The sequence below is a fragment of the Giraffa tippelskirchi genome, chromosome 6 (genome assembly GCF_054371585.1).
Source record: "Giraffa tippelskirchi isolate mGirTip1 chromosome 6, T2T-mGirTip1v1.2.pri, whole genome shotgun sequence".
NCBI lineage: Eukaryota > Metazoa > Chordata > Mammalia > Artiodactyla > Giraffidae > Giraffa > Giraffa tippelskirchi.
Window position 1 is genome coordinate 110,502,535 of NC_137280.1, and position 16,518 is coordinate 110,519,052.

General features: G+C 40.1%; 2 protein-coding genes and 1 pseudogene across 3 annotated transcripts in view; 2 read left to right on the top strand and 1 right to left on the bottom strand.

Moving 5' to 3' along the window:
- Window positions 1-16,518, top strand: part of LOC145509797 (uncharacterized) — a 291,814-nt gene that overhangs the window by 269,583 nt on the left and 5,713 nt on the right. The gene's annotated exons all lie outside the window — the stretch shown is intronic.
- The window catches only part of LOC145509796 (uncharacterized), an 889,905-nt gene that overhangs the window by 41,113 nt on the left and 832,274 nt on the right, over window positions 1-16,518 (top strand). Inside the window, exon 1 of one of the 2 annotated variants that reach the window (XM_081499108.1) lies at window positions 161-276. The exons of the other annotated variant lie outside the window; for it this stretch is intronic. The gene's annotated coding sequence lies outside the window, so the exon portion shown is untranslated. Of the gene's footprint in view, window positions 1-160; window positions 277-16,518 lie in introns of those variants that run through there. 2 annotated transcript variants of the gene reach the window in all.
- Window positions 6,642-8,728, bottom strand: LOC145509381 (large ribosomal subunit protein eL33 pseudogene; annotated as a pseudogene).

Here is a 16,518-nt window from a genome sequence, read left to right on the forward strand (position 1 = left end):
TAGATTTCCTATTCCTTCCCGGAGGTGACCCTCTGCTGGGGTTTTGGGAGGGGCGGTCTCCAATCTAACATTAAGCAGCCATTGTGTAATCACCAGTCACGAAATAGCTGTGGTTTTATGCCTTCTATTTCACAAAAGTGTGGTCTCTGGGCCTGAAGGAACAGATTCACTCGTAAAAATATCTCTGGGTGTGGTTCCTGGGAATCTACATTTATTAAGTATGTATCCTAGGTAATCTCATACTCTCTGATGGATAAGAATCCACTATCCTAGGGGGTAAGTGTACATTCATTTGTTATGATTTGTATACTTCAAAAGAACATATCGCAGCGGCAGCAAATTAAAAATAGGATTCTTGCTTGTGGCTATGTCAAACAGTCTACAGCATATTCTCATAGTCACTTATTGGTCCATTGTTGATTGAGATGGTGGGGTGTGGTGAAAATGACTGGGTGTTCACTGACAATTCACACTGTCCTTTGCATGTGACACAAAGTTGCTGCCTAGCCATAGACCCCTTGGCTCACTCGACTCCACAAGTGACCTGACTAGTTCTCCCAGTTGAAAGGAGCTAAAATAATGTGGGTCATATCATCTCTTTTGGCCTGGGTGCAGGGGTTCTGAATTACCATGTACCTGGTTCCTGAATTACCATATACCTACTTTGGACTTTTGCCTCAGTGAAAAGTGAGTATTTTCATCTGAGGTGTTTGTTGGCTCACTTTTGGTTTTCATGGACTCAAAGCTATGAAAAACTCACAGTTCTTTTACTTGTCTTAGGTGCAGTTTTTGGGCATAATGCCATGTAAGGCTGCTGAGAGAATGGGGTGTAGGGGACAGAGATCTAATATTCATCAGTTATGCATATTTTGCCAAGTTAGTTTTAATGGAAGTTAGCTAATTTCACTCTCTCAATAATTTTTCTGAGGTAACCCAAGTACCTAGCCCAGTGCTCATGGGTGTCTAAAGTTTTATTAACTGTAAAATTCCATAGAGAGTTTAAAAACCTTATTCAAAGTCAAAAAGTTACTTGATGATGGAGATGAGGTTTAAATTTTCATCTCTTTACTCCCAAAGTCTATGATTTTTTCTTGGTGTTAAGGTGTCTGGAAAATGGGTCAAGGGACATAAGTAGTTGCTGTACAAACAGTCTCGTGTCCAGTTATTTGGGGAGCAAAGATACAAACATATGAGTAGGACAAGGGATCCTTCCTCTCATCCTCCCCCTCTCCTTCCCTCTTGCTACATTTATTATCTATTATGTGGCACCTGGTATTCCAGGCTCTGCACTACAGCATCCCCCATCTTGTAGGTATCAGTCTAACAGGCAAGACATAAGCACATAAACAACTAGACAAATAATATAATGTACATAAATGATAAATACTAGGAAGATCAATGAAATAGGGCAAGAAGTGAATAGCACTCAAGCTTCTGTATTTGATGAGATGGTCAGGGAAGGCATCTGAATAGGTGACACCTGAGCTGGTGACATCTGAGCTGAGACCTGAATGAAGAGAAAGTTTGCAAGGAGGTAGGGTGGGGAAGGGAACAGCATGTGTGAGACCTGAGGTGGGAGCTGGTTTAGTGTTTTGTGAGCTGAGAGAGCCTCTGGATTGGAGTAAGCCAGGGAGGGTGGTAGGTATGAAGCTGGAAAGTTCAGGAGAGGCATGTGGGTGGTCTGTGTAGTCTAGACTTTGTTCTGAGTGAGGTTAGACGCCATTAGAGAATTTTGATCAGAGAAGTGATAGGATCTGACTTAACATTTAGAAAGAATTACAGTAGATACTGTGTATAGATTAGATTTTTCAGAAGCAAGGAACCCAGTTCAGAGTCTATTGCATTCAACTACACATGAGAAAACCCAAGATGAATGGTATCAAAAACAAACACTTCATTCTTCCACTTTCTGTTCTTATCTTTGGATTTTTTTTAATTTCCATTCTTTGTAAATCTCTTTAAATTTCTTAAATTCTTCCTATGTTCAGGGTACTGTGAAAATTGCCTTTTGTGTCTTTGTCCCTTTCTTTAAACCTTTTCCTGCCATCTAGATTTTTTTTTTTGTCAAACCAAATTACAGGTTGTTCCGCTTATCTCAACAGAGGTAGAAAGAAATCAATAGCTTTGGGTTTTTTTGGGTTTTTTTTGATAACACACACCTAGCTGCAGATCTGAAATGAAATGAGCTAGCATGAGACTGATGGCAGGCCAGCCTGCAGTCTGAGACAGCACCCTTTCTCAATGACAGCAAGCTAATGAGAGGAAGCGCTTGGGACAAAGGCTTGAGTTTCTTTTTTTTTAATAAATTTATTTATTTTAGTTGGGGGCTAATTACTTTACAATATTGTAGTGGTTTTTGCCATACATTGACATGAATCAGCCGTGGGTTTACATGTGTTCCCCACCCTGAACCCCCCTCCCACCTCCCTCCCCATCCTATCCCTCTGGGTCATTCCATTGCCCCAGCCCTGAGCATTTGTCTCATGCATCGAATGTGGAATGGTGTTCTGTTTCACATATGATAATGTACATGTTTCAATGCTATTCTCCCAGAACGTCCGTCCCACCCTCACCTTCTCCCTCAGAGTCCATAAGACTGTTCTATGCATCTGTGTCTCTTATTCTGTCTCGCATATAGGGTTATCATTACCATCTTTCAAATTCCATATATATGCATTAGTATATTGTATTGTTGTTTTTCTTTCTGGCTTACTTCACTCTGTATAATGGGCTCCAGTTTCATCCATCTCAATAGAACCGATTCAAATGTATTTTTTTTAATGGCTGAGTAATATTCCATTGTGTATATGTACCACAGCTTCCTTATCCGTTCGTCTGCTGATGGACATCTAGGTTACTTCCATGTCCTGGCTATTGTAAACAGTGCTGCGATGAACACTGGGGTGCACGCGTCTCTTTCAATTCTGGTTTCCTCGGTGTGTATGCCCAGCAGTGGGATTGCTGGGTCATATGGCAGTTCTATTCCAAGTTTTTTAAGGAATCTCCACACTGTTCTCCATAGTGGCTGTACTAGTTTGCATTCCCACCAACAGTGTAAGAGGGTTCCCTTTTCTCCACACGCTCTCCAGCATTTATTGCCTGTAGACTTTTGGATAGCAGCCATTCTGACTGGTGTGAAATGGTACCTCATTGTGGTTTTGATTTGCATTTCTCTAAAGGCTTGAGTTTCTAATCAACTTCAAACTGGACGCTTCCATTTGGGTAGCACTCAGGGTCTTCCCATTGAAGTGGGTGATTGGATCAAGACTATTACACATCACATGACACTAGGAGCTATTAACATAGATGGAATAATTGAACAAGCAGACTTATGTTGGAAGATGTAACTACTTTACACGTCGTTGTAAATTGTTTTCCAGGCTATACTGGCATCCCTTCAGCCATGAACACATTCAGATGTTAAAAAAGTAAAAGACATTTCCTGAATGCTTAACCATAAAAGTAAATGAGATTGCTTTAGACTGCTCTGTTAACACTCAAACCATCCACACATGGAGATTATTACCTACCCTGTGTTTGTTTAAACGTTGGTTGATGTTGTTGTGCCAGCCCTGTTGTTTGTTAGCATAATGCTTACTTCTGTGCAAATGAGTGAGCATTTGCACACTACAACATCATTTTTTGGAAACATTCCTCCACTAAAGAACTAGTCTCTCTTAAATATATTACAGCGATTTTTTGTCTTCTTTCTAATTTGCAATATTCGTGGGTTTTGAAGCTGGGTTATGTTCATGTATAATTGCTCTCATATTGCTATGAGGGGTTGAACTGTGGGAATGATAGAGACTCCAAAGGCTGAATCTGGGAAGAGTTTTAAGCAGATCAGCTGCCTTTGCCTAATTTTCTATCAATATGTATTTGTCCAAATCCTTGCTTAAAGGTCAAGCTTAAATTTCACCTCCTCTAAGAAGTTGTACTTGAATCATTTAGCACTTGTATGTAATCACTCTCCTTTCTCAGAGAAAAGCAACAAGAATGGATATTTTCTTAGCAACTTCTGTGTTGGATCCTCACCTGTCTCACCTGATTTCCACACAAGACCTCTGTGAAATAGGTACTATTATTCAGGTTTGGCATAAGGAAATGAACTGACATATCCACAGTCACATAGAAGGTAGGACAGTCAGGATGCGAATTCAGGTCTGTTTGACAGTAAAACTCATTCTCCTATGCTGTGTGACTTCTTAGAACCTTCAAAGTGCTTAGAGCAAGGTATACATTCCTTAGCACTGTCTCGGGTACTGTTACTTGGTGTTTGCAGTTGTTTCATATGTGGGATTCCTACTACCAGCAATGGTTGCGTGTCCTTGAAGGCGGGTCCTAGAAACACAAAGAAGACATAGCTTCCATCTCATTATTGATTGGCAGAGTTTGCAGATATGAAGAGAAACATATTTTGTAACCCGTTATAGGAAGTGTGATGGAAGTCTACAGAGAATACTGAGGAGACACAAAGGATGGAACGATGATCTCTTTCATCTACCTGTGGACATTAGGGTAATGGTCTATGGAAACAGAAAAGATTTTGTAGAGGAAAGACCCTTTAGTTTCTTTGGATGAGCAGGTATTTGTCAGGAACCAGGAAGACTTGATTCAGGGGAAGGGAAACTGAGAGAGGCTCAAAGGGGAAAACTTCCCAGCAACAAGCAGCCAATGGGCTGGGGACCACAGGTGTGCTGCAGAGTGGGAAACAGCTCAGTCTGGATGGATCATGCATCAAGAGAGCAGCGCAACAGGGACAGCCGAAGAACAGGCTAGAGGGAAAGGAGAACAGGGGCCAGGACATGGGTTTCACTAGTTTGAATTTTATTCAGTGTTTCTTCTGCCATAGAAAGATTTTAAGCAGGGGTGTGGTATAATCCCACATAGAACGTCTTTGGTATGTATATGTGGTAGGGCAATTATTTGAAAGGTATTTAAATAGTAGACAGGAGGGCAGACTATTGCAGGGATCCTGGCAGGAGATGATAAGGACCGGGACTAGTGAGGAGTGGTGTGGGTGGAAGGAAGTCATGGAGACCCAGGAAGTCTAACTTTTTTCTGTGGACTTCCTGGATTGCTTCTTGTGGGTAGGGGTCATCTCATACTCTGTTAGCCTTTATAGTACAATCCCACACGTATGGATTCTCTATTTCTTACACGTGCAGTGCTAAGAGCTGCATTTGCTATAAAATAATGAATTGGAGTGAAGATAACTACAAAGCATGAGAGTTCCTTAGCGTCTGAACTGTCCCCAGACAGGAGGTAAAACTTTGCCCTTCTTTCTGCAATGTCCCCATGTGGAGGGACTTCCCCGGTGGCTCAGACAGTAAAGCGTCTGCCTACAATGCGGGAGACCCAGGTTCAATCCCTGGGTTGGGAAGATCTCCTGGAGAAGGAAATGGCAGCCCACTCCAGTATTCTTGCCTGGAAAACCCCATGGAGAGATTAGCCTGGTGGGCTACAGTCCATGGGGTCGCGAAGAGTCGGACACGACTGAGCAACTTCACTTTCACTTTCCCATGTGGACAAAATTACCATCCTCATTAGTTGGTATTAGAAGCAGTGAATCATAGATGAAAATAACTTTAGAATTAAAAATAACTTTTTAAGAAAAGTCAGGAGGAAAAATCAGAATGATTACCAAAATAATTTTTCTAACAGGAATCTGGCTATTTATGTTCTCGTATAAGTGAAACTGAATTATATTAGCAAGTGTTAAAGCAATTTAAGTGTTTCAATTTCTTTATTATGTGTCCTTAAAGCCTATAATATTTGTGGTGGGTTGTTCCACTGCTATAAATCTGTGTTGACAGGTATAAATTTACACTAATAAATTAATAACACAAGTAAGAAAAACAAACCCCAGTTCTTAGGATGCTGGCTTAGCTATAGAAATAACAGTATCAGGAAAACACAGATCCAGTGTCTTCTGATTGATTTTTCCTTTTGATTAGACTAAGATGTGTACAGATGAAATTTTAACAGTATTTTTCTCACCTGTGTTTTTCACTTATTAAAACTATTCATCACACTTCTCATCCATTTCTATACATAGAGGTCTGTTTTAAAGGTGAGCCAAAAAATTAAACAAATGCCCAGCATTTCTTATGAGGACTCTGGCAGAGTTTCCCATTCTATGTACTGTGCCACTTTTAACCTCATGAAGCTGTCTGCCTTCTAGGTTCCAATTTCTAGGTTTCTTCTCAAGATGTTTGACAGCTTAGTAACTGAATGTTTCCTTGCTTTGGGTCTTCTGTACTACTTCATCTCTTGAATCTCCTTAAAAAAAGAGTGTTCTATCTTATTCATCTTTGATCATCTTCAGTACCTAATAAAATGTCTTGGCACCTAACAGTTGTCATTTCATCGATGCTAAATGTATATCCTTCTGGTACAGGGAATATTTTTTTGGAGGAGGGGAGTGAGATTGGGTGAAAGAAGGAGATACTACTAAACTAAATCTCTAGGTATCATTGAGATGGAAAGAAAATCCCGGGCATGACTTAGGATATGTTCGATTTTATGTAGGCTGAGTTCATCAAAATAATCACTTTAAACAAAAGCATTTTGGGGTGATCTTTTTTTATCTTTAACAAGAGAACAAGTCCATACTTTTTTTTGTTTACTTTTCAGTAAGTTTACCTTGCAGGGTACAGCATCACTTGGATTCTGTGTCCAGTGGACTGAGCAGGAGGACTGCTTCAGAGTGCGGCATGAACCATACCACTCCTTCCATGCATGCGAGTTACATTTCCCCAGAGTAGTCCGGTTTTGTTTGGTTTTCCAACAGGAATTACTGTGTTGTTCTTTGCTGTGTGCACATAATCACACCTCCTGCCTACATTGAATTCAGTTTTATCTTGAGCTTAAACACCTTTAATTTTAAGAAGAACTGTGTGCTCCCTCTAGTTCAAAACACCCCCAGTAGAGCCAGAAAAAAATGGCCTGGACCACAGCCTTCCAGACCTGTTTGTCGGTTTAGAAGTCCTGTTCCCAGCAGGCCCCCACAGGCTCCAACATGGGCTGGCTGGGAGTTATTTTGGTATGATCTTGAGGATTTTTGACTTAAGCTCTGAACTGGGAACAATTATTTTTTAACAATAACATCCACTTAAAATTTCAGATTTTCAAGAACTAGTCTTTAGGAACTTTCTCCTGAAAAGTGAAATTCTACAAAATCTTAATCATATGTGCAGATAGCTAAACCCTGAAAACCTGCATGCACAGCTCCAGTGATTACATTGTTATCTCTACCTCTAGCAGGTCACAGGTCACTTCCCTGGTCACCTGGATCATTCTGCCTCTTCACACTCATTGGACGTGATTCTCCATCCTCTCATCTTAGAAGAAATACTTTCAGCTTTTCACCATTGTGTATGATGTTAGCTGTGGATTTGTTATGCTGCTGCTGCTGCTAAGTCGCTTCAGTCGTGTCCGACTCTGTGCGACCCCATAGATGGCAGCCCACCAGGCTCCCCCATCCCTGGGATTCTCCAGGCAAGAACACTGCAGTGGGTTGCCATTTCCTTCTCCAGTGCATGAAAGTGAAAAGTGAAACTGAAGTCACTCAATCGTGTCCAACTCTTCGCAACCCCATGGATTGCAGCCTACCAGGCTCCTCCGTCCGTGTAATTTTCCAGGCAAAAGTACTGGTGTGGGTTGCCATTGCCTTCTCTGGATTTGTTATAAATGGTCATTATTATATTGGGACATGTTCCCTCTATGGGTTTGATCCTTGGATCAGGAAGATCCCCTGGAGAAGGAGATGGCAATCCATTCCAGTGTTCTTGCCTGGAGAATCCCATGGACAGAGGAGCCTGGTGGGCTAGAGTCCATAGGGTCATAAAGAGTCAGACATGACTGAAGTGACTGAGTATACATGTTCCCTCTATACCAACTTTGATGACAGCTTTTATCATGAGTGGATATTGAACATTATCAAAAGCTTTTTTCTCTATCTATTGATGTGATTTTATGGTTTTTATTCTTCTAACAATTTCATCCTTGTTAATGTGGTGTATCACATTGATAGATTTGGAGATATTGAAAAATCCTTGCATCATAGGGATAAATCCCACTTGACCATGATATAATATCCTTTTAATGTATTGTTGAGCCCTATTTGCTAGTATTTTGTTGAAGATTTTTGTGTCTGTGTTTGTTAGTGATACTGGTCTGTAATTTTCTTTTTTGTGTGTGATATCTTTGGTTTTGGTATCAGGGAGATGCTGGCCTTGTAAAACAAGTTTGGAAGTATTCCTTCCTCTGCAATTTTTTTGAATAGTTGCAGAAGAGTGAGTGTTAACGCATCTCTAAATTTTTGATATAATTCACCTGTGTAGCCATCTGGTTCTGTACTTTTGTTTGCTGGGAGTTTTAAAAGTACTGATTCAGTTTAATTACTGATAATTTGTTTGTTCATGTTTCCTATTTATTCCTGGTTCAATTTTGGGAGACTATAGCCTTCTAAGAGTTTGTCCCTTTCTTCTAGGTTGTCTTCTATGGCTGGACTCTTGCCTAGAAGCTCTGGGGGAAAATCCCTTTCTAAGCTCATACTTATTGTTGGTAGAAACAGGTGATTTTTTGCTGTTTTGGGACTAAGATCCTCATTTTCTTACTGGCCGTCAGTCAGGGGCCACTCTTTGTACCTTTCTTTGCTGGTGGCCCCCTCCATCTTTAAGCAGCAGTGGTGCATTGAATCCTTCTCCTGAATTGAACCTGTCATACTTCCCCTTTACTTACTCTTCAGCCACCAGCCAGGACACATCTTCTGTTTTTAAGGATGCATGTGATCACATTGGGCTAACCAGACAGTCCAGGGTAATCTCCCCATGTTAAGGTCAGCAGGCTACGAGACATAATGCCATCTACAGTGTCCTTTTTGTCATGTAACAAAACATGTACATGTGTGTGATATCTTAGTGCCACAGTTTCTGGGGCCTAGGGCAAAGTACTTTGTAAGAGTTCATTTTAGAAATTCTGTTTATCACAACTGTCAAAAAGGAGGCTTCTATAAAGGGCATCTATAGGCAACAGTCCATTAACAAAACACTGTCCTTTGCACATAACACAAGATCCTTTTAGGTCTATTTTAGAGCATAGTTTCTGAAACTGAGACATTCTATTAGATTAATAACAAAAGAAACTAGATAACCAACAATAAGAGGACAGAAATTTAGGATGTGTTTCATGTACATGTAGATATTTGCCTGTGCACAGAAAGTGTCAGCTCATCTCATGGTTGCTCAGCTACATTATGGGTGCTGGTAGCACTATGTGTTATATAAATGCCTTTGAAAATATCATAGCACGGTACAGCATTGGATTAGAACATGAATGCTGATCATTGTCAAATTTTAGGTAGTAAAATTATATAGTGGAAACTACCACTCTTTGAGATATAGCTTCCTTTATTATTTTTTTTTTCCAAGCTAGAAAATGCTTATAGGAACAATTCATGCCATAAAGGACTATCACTGTATACATGCCCCTATCACCAACTTTCAGGTGACATGCAAGAGAAACTATTTAACTTTTAGTCACTAATTCAATAAAGAATTTCAATAACTTAACAAATTTAATTAAATGGGAAGTACAGATGAACCACTTGAACTTAATACCATCAATCTTAAATTTGCTAAATAAGAAAATCAAACTCATTTTCATACAGAAGAATAAAGGGATTACGATTTAGTATTTGATCCTCAAAGATGTTAAGTTAATGTTACAGTTGATGGAAACTGAGGAAAAAAGAGATCATGAACCCACATATCAAAAGTGCTCTAAGACAGATACAGGTAATAAGTATCTATGTTACATATTTTATACAAGGTGCCTATTTTAGTCATTTTTTGTTTTATACATTCCCCCTTCCCATTGTCTATATTTCAGTCTTGTTGGTTTTTTAATTGTTTTAGAGTATGTACTTTTGTTGAAGAAAGACATGCAATGATTTGGCATGGGAAAGAGATGTTATAATAGTAAATAGATTTATTACTAGTAAATAGTAACTAGACTTGTTACAATTTAAAAATAAATGTGAAGAGGTGTAATATGGATGGTTGTATATTGACCTGAGAAGAAATTTCCATACATAATTTTTTATGACATTGTGAGATATTATGACTATTGGTGAGATACAGTTTTCTGTAGACATTTCTGGGTCTTTAACATGAGAATGATGGAATCTTCTCCAAGTTTTCCCCCTGAAACCACTTGTAAGAGCAAAGTTAGTTGGTACTTATTTAATGTGCTGAGGTTCTTTGTAGGGCAATTTTAAAGCACTGCTTGGATTTAATTTTCGGAGAAGGCAATGGCAACCCACTCCAGTACTCTTGCCTAGAAAATCCCATGGACAAAGGAGCCTGGTAGGCTGCAGTCCATGGGGTCGCTACAAGTCGGACACGACTGAGGGACTTCACTTTCACTTTTCCCTTTCATGCATTCGAGAAGGAAATGGCAACCCACTCCAGTGTTCTTGCCTGGAGAATCCCAGGGACGGGGGAGCCTGGTGGGCTGCCGTCTATGGGGTCGCACAGAGTCGGATACTACTGAAGCGACTTAGCAGCAGCAGCAGATTTAATTCTGAATCAACTGTATTCCTGAGTTTGGGAAATCAAATTCTAACATGAACTTGCAAATAGCCCCAAAGCTTTGCCCCTAATTCAAATTCCAGCAACCTTCACTGTAGCAGGAAGCAGTCAAGCTGTTGCCGTGAAGATTGTTTCAAGAGCTCAGAAATCCTCCAGGGACCTCTTTATCACTGCTTTTTCAAAGAAGCCTTTATTCCTCTCTTTTCCCTGTTTTCTGCAAAGGGAATTGTGTCTAATAGTTGAAGACACAGTGAGATGAACAAGGACCTGAGGACTCCTCCAGGACTATGATCTTCAGATAGTGAAATCTACTATTCTGATCCCTATCCTTTCTTCCCTCTCTACCACATTGTAACAAGTACTATTGTTTTGTGAACTTTACTGTTTCATTTTTAAAGGACTGTTCTCCCAGTCCAATTTGTGTTTGTCTTGTTTTAAGTCTTCTGGGTAAATGACCCTCAACCTCTCATTAAAGTAACATTTTGGACTATGTTATCTACTTGAAGATCTTAATTGATATATAGTTTTCTTTATTAATGGGCACAACAGTGTCTTAATCTAAGTCAAAAAAGTTGACTTTTCTTTCAAATATGTTATGTGAAATATTTTTTTTCCTCTGAAAGGTAAAGAAACAGTAAAAAAAAAAAAAAGGTAGAAAATAGCATGTACTGATATTACTAACTATAGATATGAATGTACAGGCAAAGTCAGTACCTAGATTAAACGTATTTTCAGTAGTTAGGAATAAAAGTCACCTCATGTGTTTCATCCTATATGAGTAGCTGGGAAGTGATACTTTCCTTTTGAAGGAAAAATAGAAACTTTGTAACTTCACAACATTCTTTGGGAAGCATAGCTATCCTGTTTCATGGGGAACATGGAGAAAGAGAAAATAAGGTAGATTTTTAAGAAAGCTAAAGGAGGTAGACTTTCTTAGTCATATTGTACTCGGTCCAATAGATCTTATGGAGAAGGGAACGGCAACCCACTCCAGTATTCTTAGCTAGAGAATCCTGTGGACAGAGGAGCCTGGTGGGCTGCTGTGCATAGGGTTGCACAGAGTTGGACACGACTGAAGTGACTTAGCATGCATGCATGCATTGGAGAAGGGAATAGCAGTCCGCTCCAGTATTCTTGCCTGGAGAATCCCAGGGACGGAGGAGCCTGGTGGGGTGCTGTCTATGGGTTCGCCCAGAGTCAGACACGACTGAAGCGACTTAGCAGCAGTAGCAGCAATAGATCTTAACATTTTCTTCTGAAAAGAATATTAATCTTGGTCTACATACATTACCAGACTAGGCTGTGAGTACCTGCTGACAGAATATGGATTTATGTGAAAGTAGAATATATATGAAGTGTATTATGTACAATATATGTATTATTTTTATAAGGAGGCACAAGCTAAACTTGTATTTACTTATGAGCTAAAACATTAGATAGAGTTTAGGAATTCCCTGGTGATCCAGTGGTTAGGACTTGGTGCTTCCCAGGGCTCAGGTTCAATCCCTGGTCAAGGAACTAAGATCCTACAAGCTGCATGGCATGGCCAAAGATAAATTAAAACAAAATAAAACAAAACAGAATTAAAAGACATTACAGCTTATGTGCTTAGTCACTCAGTCATGTCTGACTCATTGCGACCCCATAGACTGTAGCCTGCCTGGCTCCTCTGTCCATGGGGATTATCCAGGCAAGAACACTGGAGTGGGTAAAACTGTCCCATGAAGTATGAATTTATTCTTCTCTGAAGTAAGGGTGTTTTCAGTGGCAAAGCTTGAGAAACTGATCCGCATGCATGTTTGGATAAGAATAAATAATAATAATAATAATAATAATACTATACTTTAGATGGTCTAAAAAGGAAAACTTACTTTCAGATATTCAGAGGTACTGCATAGATTCAGGCTTATAGTAAGGTGATCATTTTCTTATTTTCAATTATTTGAGGATATAAAAACAAAACAAATACCATTATTGATTATGTGTTATATATAGACCAGAACTGTACATAGTGAAGTGGCTAAGACAGACAGTGTTCATGGCCATATGGAGGGCAGGCCCTGGCCAAGATTCAGGGAAGCAGGAAAGGTCTAGCCAGGTGGATGGCACATAATGTCTCATAACATATAGAAATTGGCAAGTGGGAACAGGTGGTTTCTTAGCAAGTCAGAGGCCTCATGGTAGTCTAAAGGAGTTAAACAAATATTTTGATAGGCAGGTGGAACAAAATAATGAAATGTCTAGAGAGAAGCTTGTTTATGGTTCTCAGAAGCCTGCCTTCTTGAGTGGGGTTGGGGTGGGGCTGATGGCAAAAGTGATTTGATGCACAAGCTCATGACAGTTATCTTGTCAGAAAAGGGGACTAATTCTAGAGCTCAGAATAGGACAGGAAATACACACAGTGGTCATGAATATAGCTTTAAGTAAGGAGCTATGACCAACCTAGACATCATATTGAAAAGCAGAGACGTTACTTTGTCAACAAAGGTCCGTCTACTCAAAGCTATGGTTTTTCCAGTAGTCATATATGGATGTGAGAGTTGGACTATAAAGAAAGCTGAGCACAGAAGAATTGATGCTTTTGAACTGTGGTGCTGGAGAAGACTCTTGAGAGTCCCTTGGACTGCAAGGAGATCCAACAAGTCAATCCTAAAGGAAATCAGTCCTGAATAGTCTTTGGAAGGACTGATGCTGAAACTGAAGCTCCAGTACTTTGGCTACCTGATGAGAAGAACTGACTCATTGGAAAAGCCCCTGATGCTGGGATAGATTGAAGGCAGGAGGAGAAGGGGATGACAGAGGATGATATGGTTGGATGGCATCACTGACTCATTGGACATGAGTTTGAGCAAGCTTCAGGAGTTAGTGATGGACAGGAAAGCCTGGTGTGTTGCAGTCCATGGGGTCGCAAAGAGTCGAACACGCCTGAGTGACTGAACTGACCGAAGGAGTGAGGATCATCAACTCAATGAACGTGAGTTTGAGCAAGCTCCAGGAGTTAGTGATGGACAGGGATGCCTGGCAAGCTGCAGCCCATGGGGTTGCAGAGTTGGACACAACTTAGTGACTGAATAACAACCACAATGAGAAAGAAAAGTTACTGGCACCTCTCCAGTTGTTATACAGGTGCAAATATTAATTTTTTGTTTCTGTCTTGAATGGATATGTTGCCTACTTGGTGGCGTAACACACAAACATGTTCATATTAAGTGTCAATACATACTCTTTAATCAGGTACATGCTAAATAATTTGAATTGGCAAAGGAATTTTGGGAACAGAATCCAACATTAAGCTTGACAGGAAATGAATATTTGGACAAGGAATTCTGGAGCATTCTACTATGACATATGTTCAGATTTAGAATGTTAAAGTTACTCAGTCATGCCTGACTCTTTGAGACCCCATGGACTGTATAGTCCATGGAATTCTCCAGGCCAGAATACTGGGATGGGTGGCCTTTCCCTTCTCCAGGGGATCTTCCCAACCCAAGGATCGAACCCAGGTCTCCTGCATTGCAGGAGGATTCTTTACCAGCTAAGCCACAAGATTTAGAATAAGCCTACTCTATTTCTCAAATTAATCTAAGGATCTAAAACCAAACTTGTTAGAATGAGAATATTAAATTGAAAATTTCCTGTAGTAGGATGGAATTCAGACCTTCAATGTAGAACTGTGGGAGAAGTATAGTCAGCAGTGACCTGGCAGAACAAGGACCTGGCTTGATGGAGGGAGAGTGGCAAAGTCTGACCCAGCAAGGACAGAAGTGCAGTTAGAAGAGCCCCGGAAAACAACTTCCCTTTCAAGCTGCACTAGTAGTAGGCATATGCTTGCTTATGCTAGATTTGAGCTTTGTGTAGCAATCAGGATCAGGACACAACACCCCGCTTTCCTTGCCCATTCAGTTGCTGCTCTTGGGGTTTTGCAGGCTGCCTGCTCACGTGAGTCTCCGTTTTGTCCATGCCTGGCAATAGTTGCTTGGAACCTCGCCTCTGGCAGCTGATGATTTCAAGTATCCAGACCTGTCACGATGCTCTCCAGGAGAGGCATCAGGCTGTCATCATCTATTAGGCAGCCCCCAGCTGACACACAAGGGCTTTCACTGAGTGCCCTTCTCTCTCAGGCTTTTGAATTGCATCTTTTGATAGAAGTTGAGATAAGAAACAAGTTCAGAATCCAAATCAAGGCCTTCAGTTGCTTTCCTAGCCATTCGGCCTAATTTCTTTAGTCACTTTTTTGCAGTTTGGGCCAAGTTTGCATAGTTTTGAAAATTTCAAGTCCTTAGATGCAACCATTGATTTCTTCAGAAGGACTGTTCCGTGGGTCATGAAAACTAAGCAGCTAGGCACTTTCTTCTCATCCTCATCATTGCCAAGGAAATGAAAAGACCATGAGTTTAAGTAAATTAGGTGAAGCTAATCTTTCTTACTCTGGATCCAGCTCAAGCCCCCTTTCGTTCTTCAGCAGAAAAATGTCAGGCTCTGCCTCTGAGGTGTTTCTTTTGCCATGAATGTTGTGAGACAGCCATACTCTGACCAGAATCTAAGACAAATCTTGATCTTAGCCTGTGGGAGTTAGGGAGTTTTATCCAGGTTTCTGCTTTCTGTTACTTTTCTACTGACTGTTCACCTTTTATAATAACTAGGATTCCAATTTGTTAACAATTTTGATAAAATGATTCTTCTGTCCTGTTTTTTTCTTGGTGCCCCTATCTTTGTTTCTCACACATGCATACTTCCAGAATCAGGGTCCAACATGCCTGCACAGTGAGTGTTTATAGCTACCATTTATCCATTATGCCTTCTTTGGTAACCACATCCCAAATTGCTTTAGGAGCCATGCCTTCCCCAATCGCAGAGGTGGCATAGATGACCCAGTTTTTTTCTGACTTCAAACAACACGTATTTATTACTTCACAGTTTCTGTGGCATAACCTTGTTGTAAGTCATTCATATTTGCTAGCCCTTTACATGGGTTCAAAGCTAGGCATGTGACTCAAGCAGGTTCCATCAAAGTGAGAATAAAAGCTCTTTTGTAGACTCTATCAAGAAACATAGGCTTTAGTTCTTGCAAGATAAGGTCTAAGGAATTGTGTGGTATGGAGCTGCAGCAATCATTTATGGGCCATTGAAGGTGACTGTGTTAAAAAATGTAGCTAATATACAGAGAAGAGGAGAGCTAAGCAGAGGTGACAGATGCAGACCATCTTGTGAATTTGAATTCACAACAAGGATTCATTTGAATCCTTCCAAGAATCCATGTATTTATTACTATTATTTTATTGAAGTATAGTTGGTTTACAATGCTGTATTAGTTTCTGGTATGCAGGCAAGTGATTCTGTTATGTGTAGATATCTCAACCATCTGTGTCTTAACCCTAATCTGAATCAGTTTAGTCTCTGCTTTGTTTTAACAGTTTTGTCTTGGATATTCAGTATCTTGAATTAAAAAAGAAAAGTAACTGAGCATTTCAATCTCGTGCTTGGACTTGGCTACTTGCTAACACATCCTTCTTGATATCACCTGTTGCCTGGGTCTTTGGTTGACTTCACCCACCTTCATGCTTTCTGTGCTGGGTTCATACCCCGTTGGGACATCCTCATATTTCATGTTCAATCCTGATGCTTTTTTATAGTCTGGATGAAGTTCTAAGATATAATAACTGTGATTTTCCCCTTGAGTGTTTTAGGAAAGCTTAATGACTCAACAAGTAAGTGATCTTTTCAATAACTTTGAAAGTGGGGAGGCTTCAAGGAATTTCACATATCTGACCCCTGGGTACACAAATATATTAAGGTCCATGATCCATTAGTTTTTCTTTTTCTATCATGGATATTGTTATATCATTTTATTTTCTCTGATTGTGATCTTTGTGACATTCTACTTGGCTGACAAGTAACAAGATAACTGCTCATAAAGGGAAGA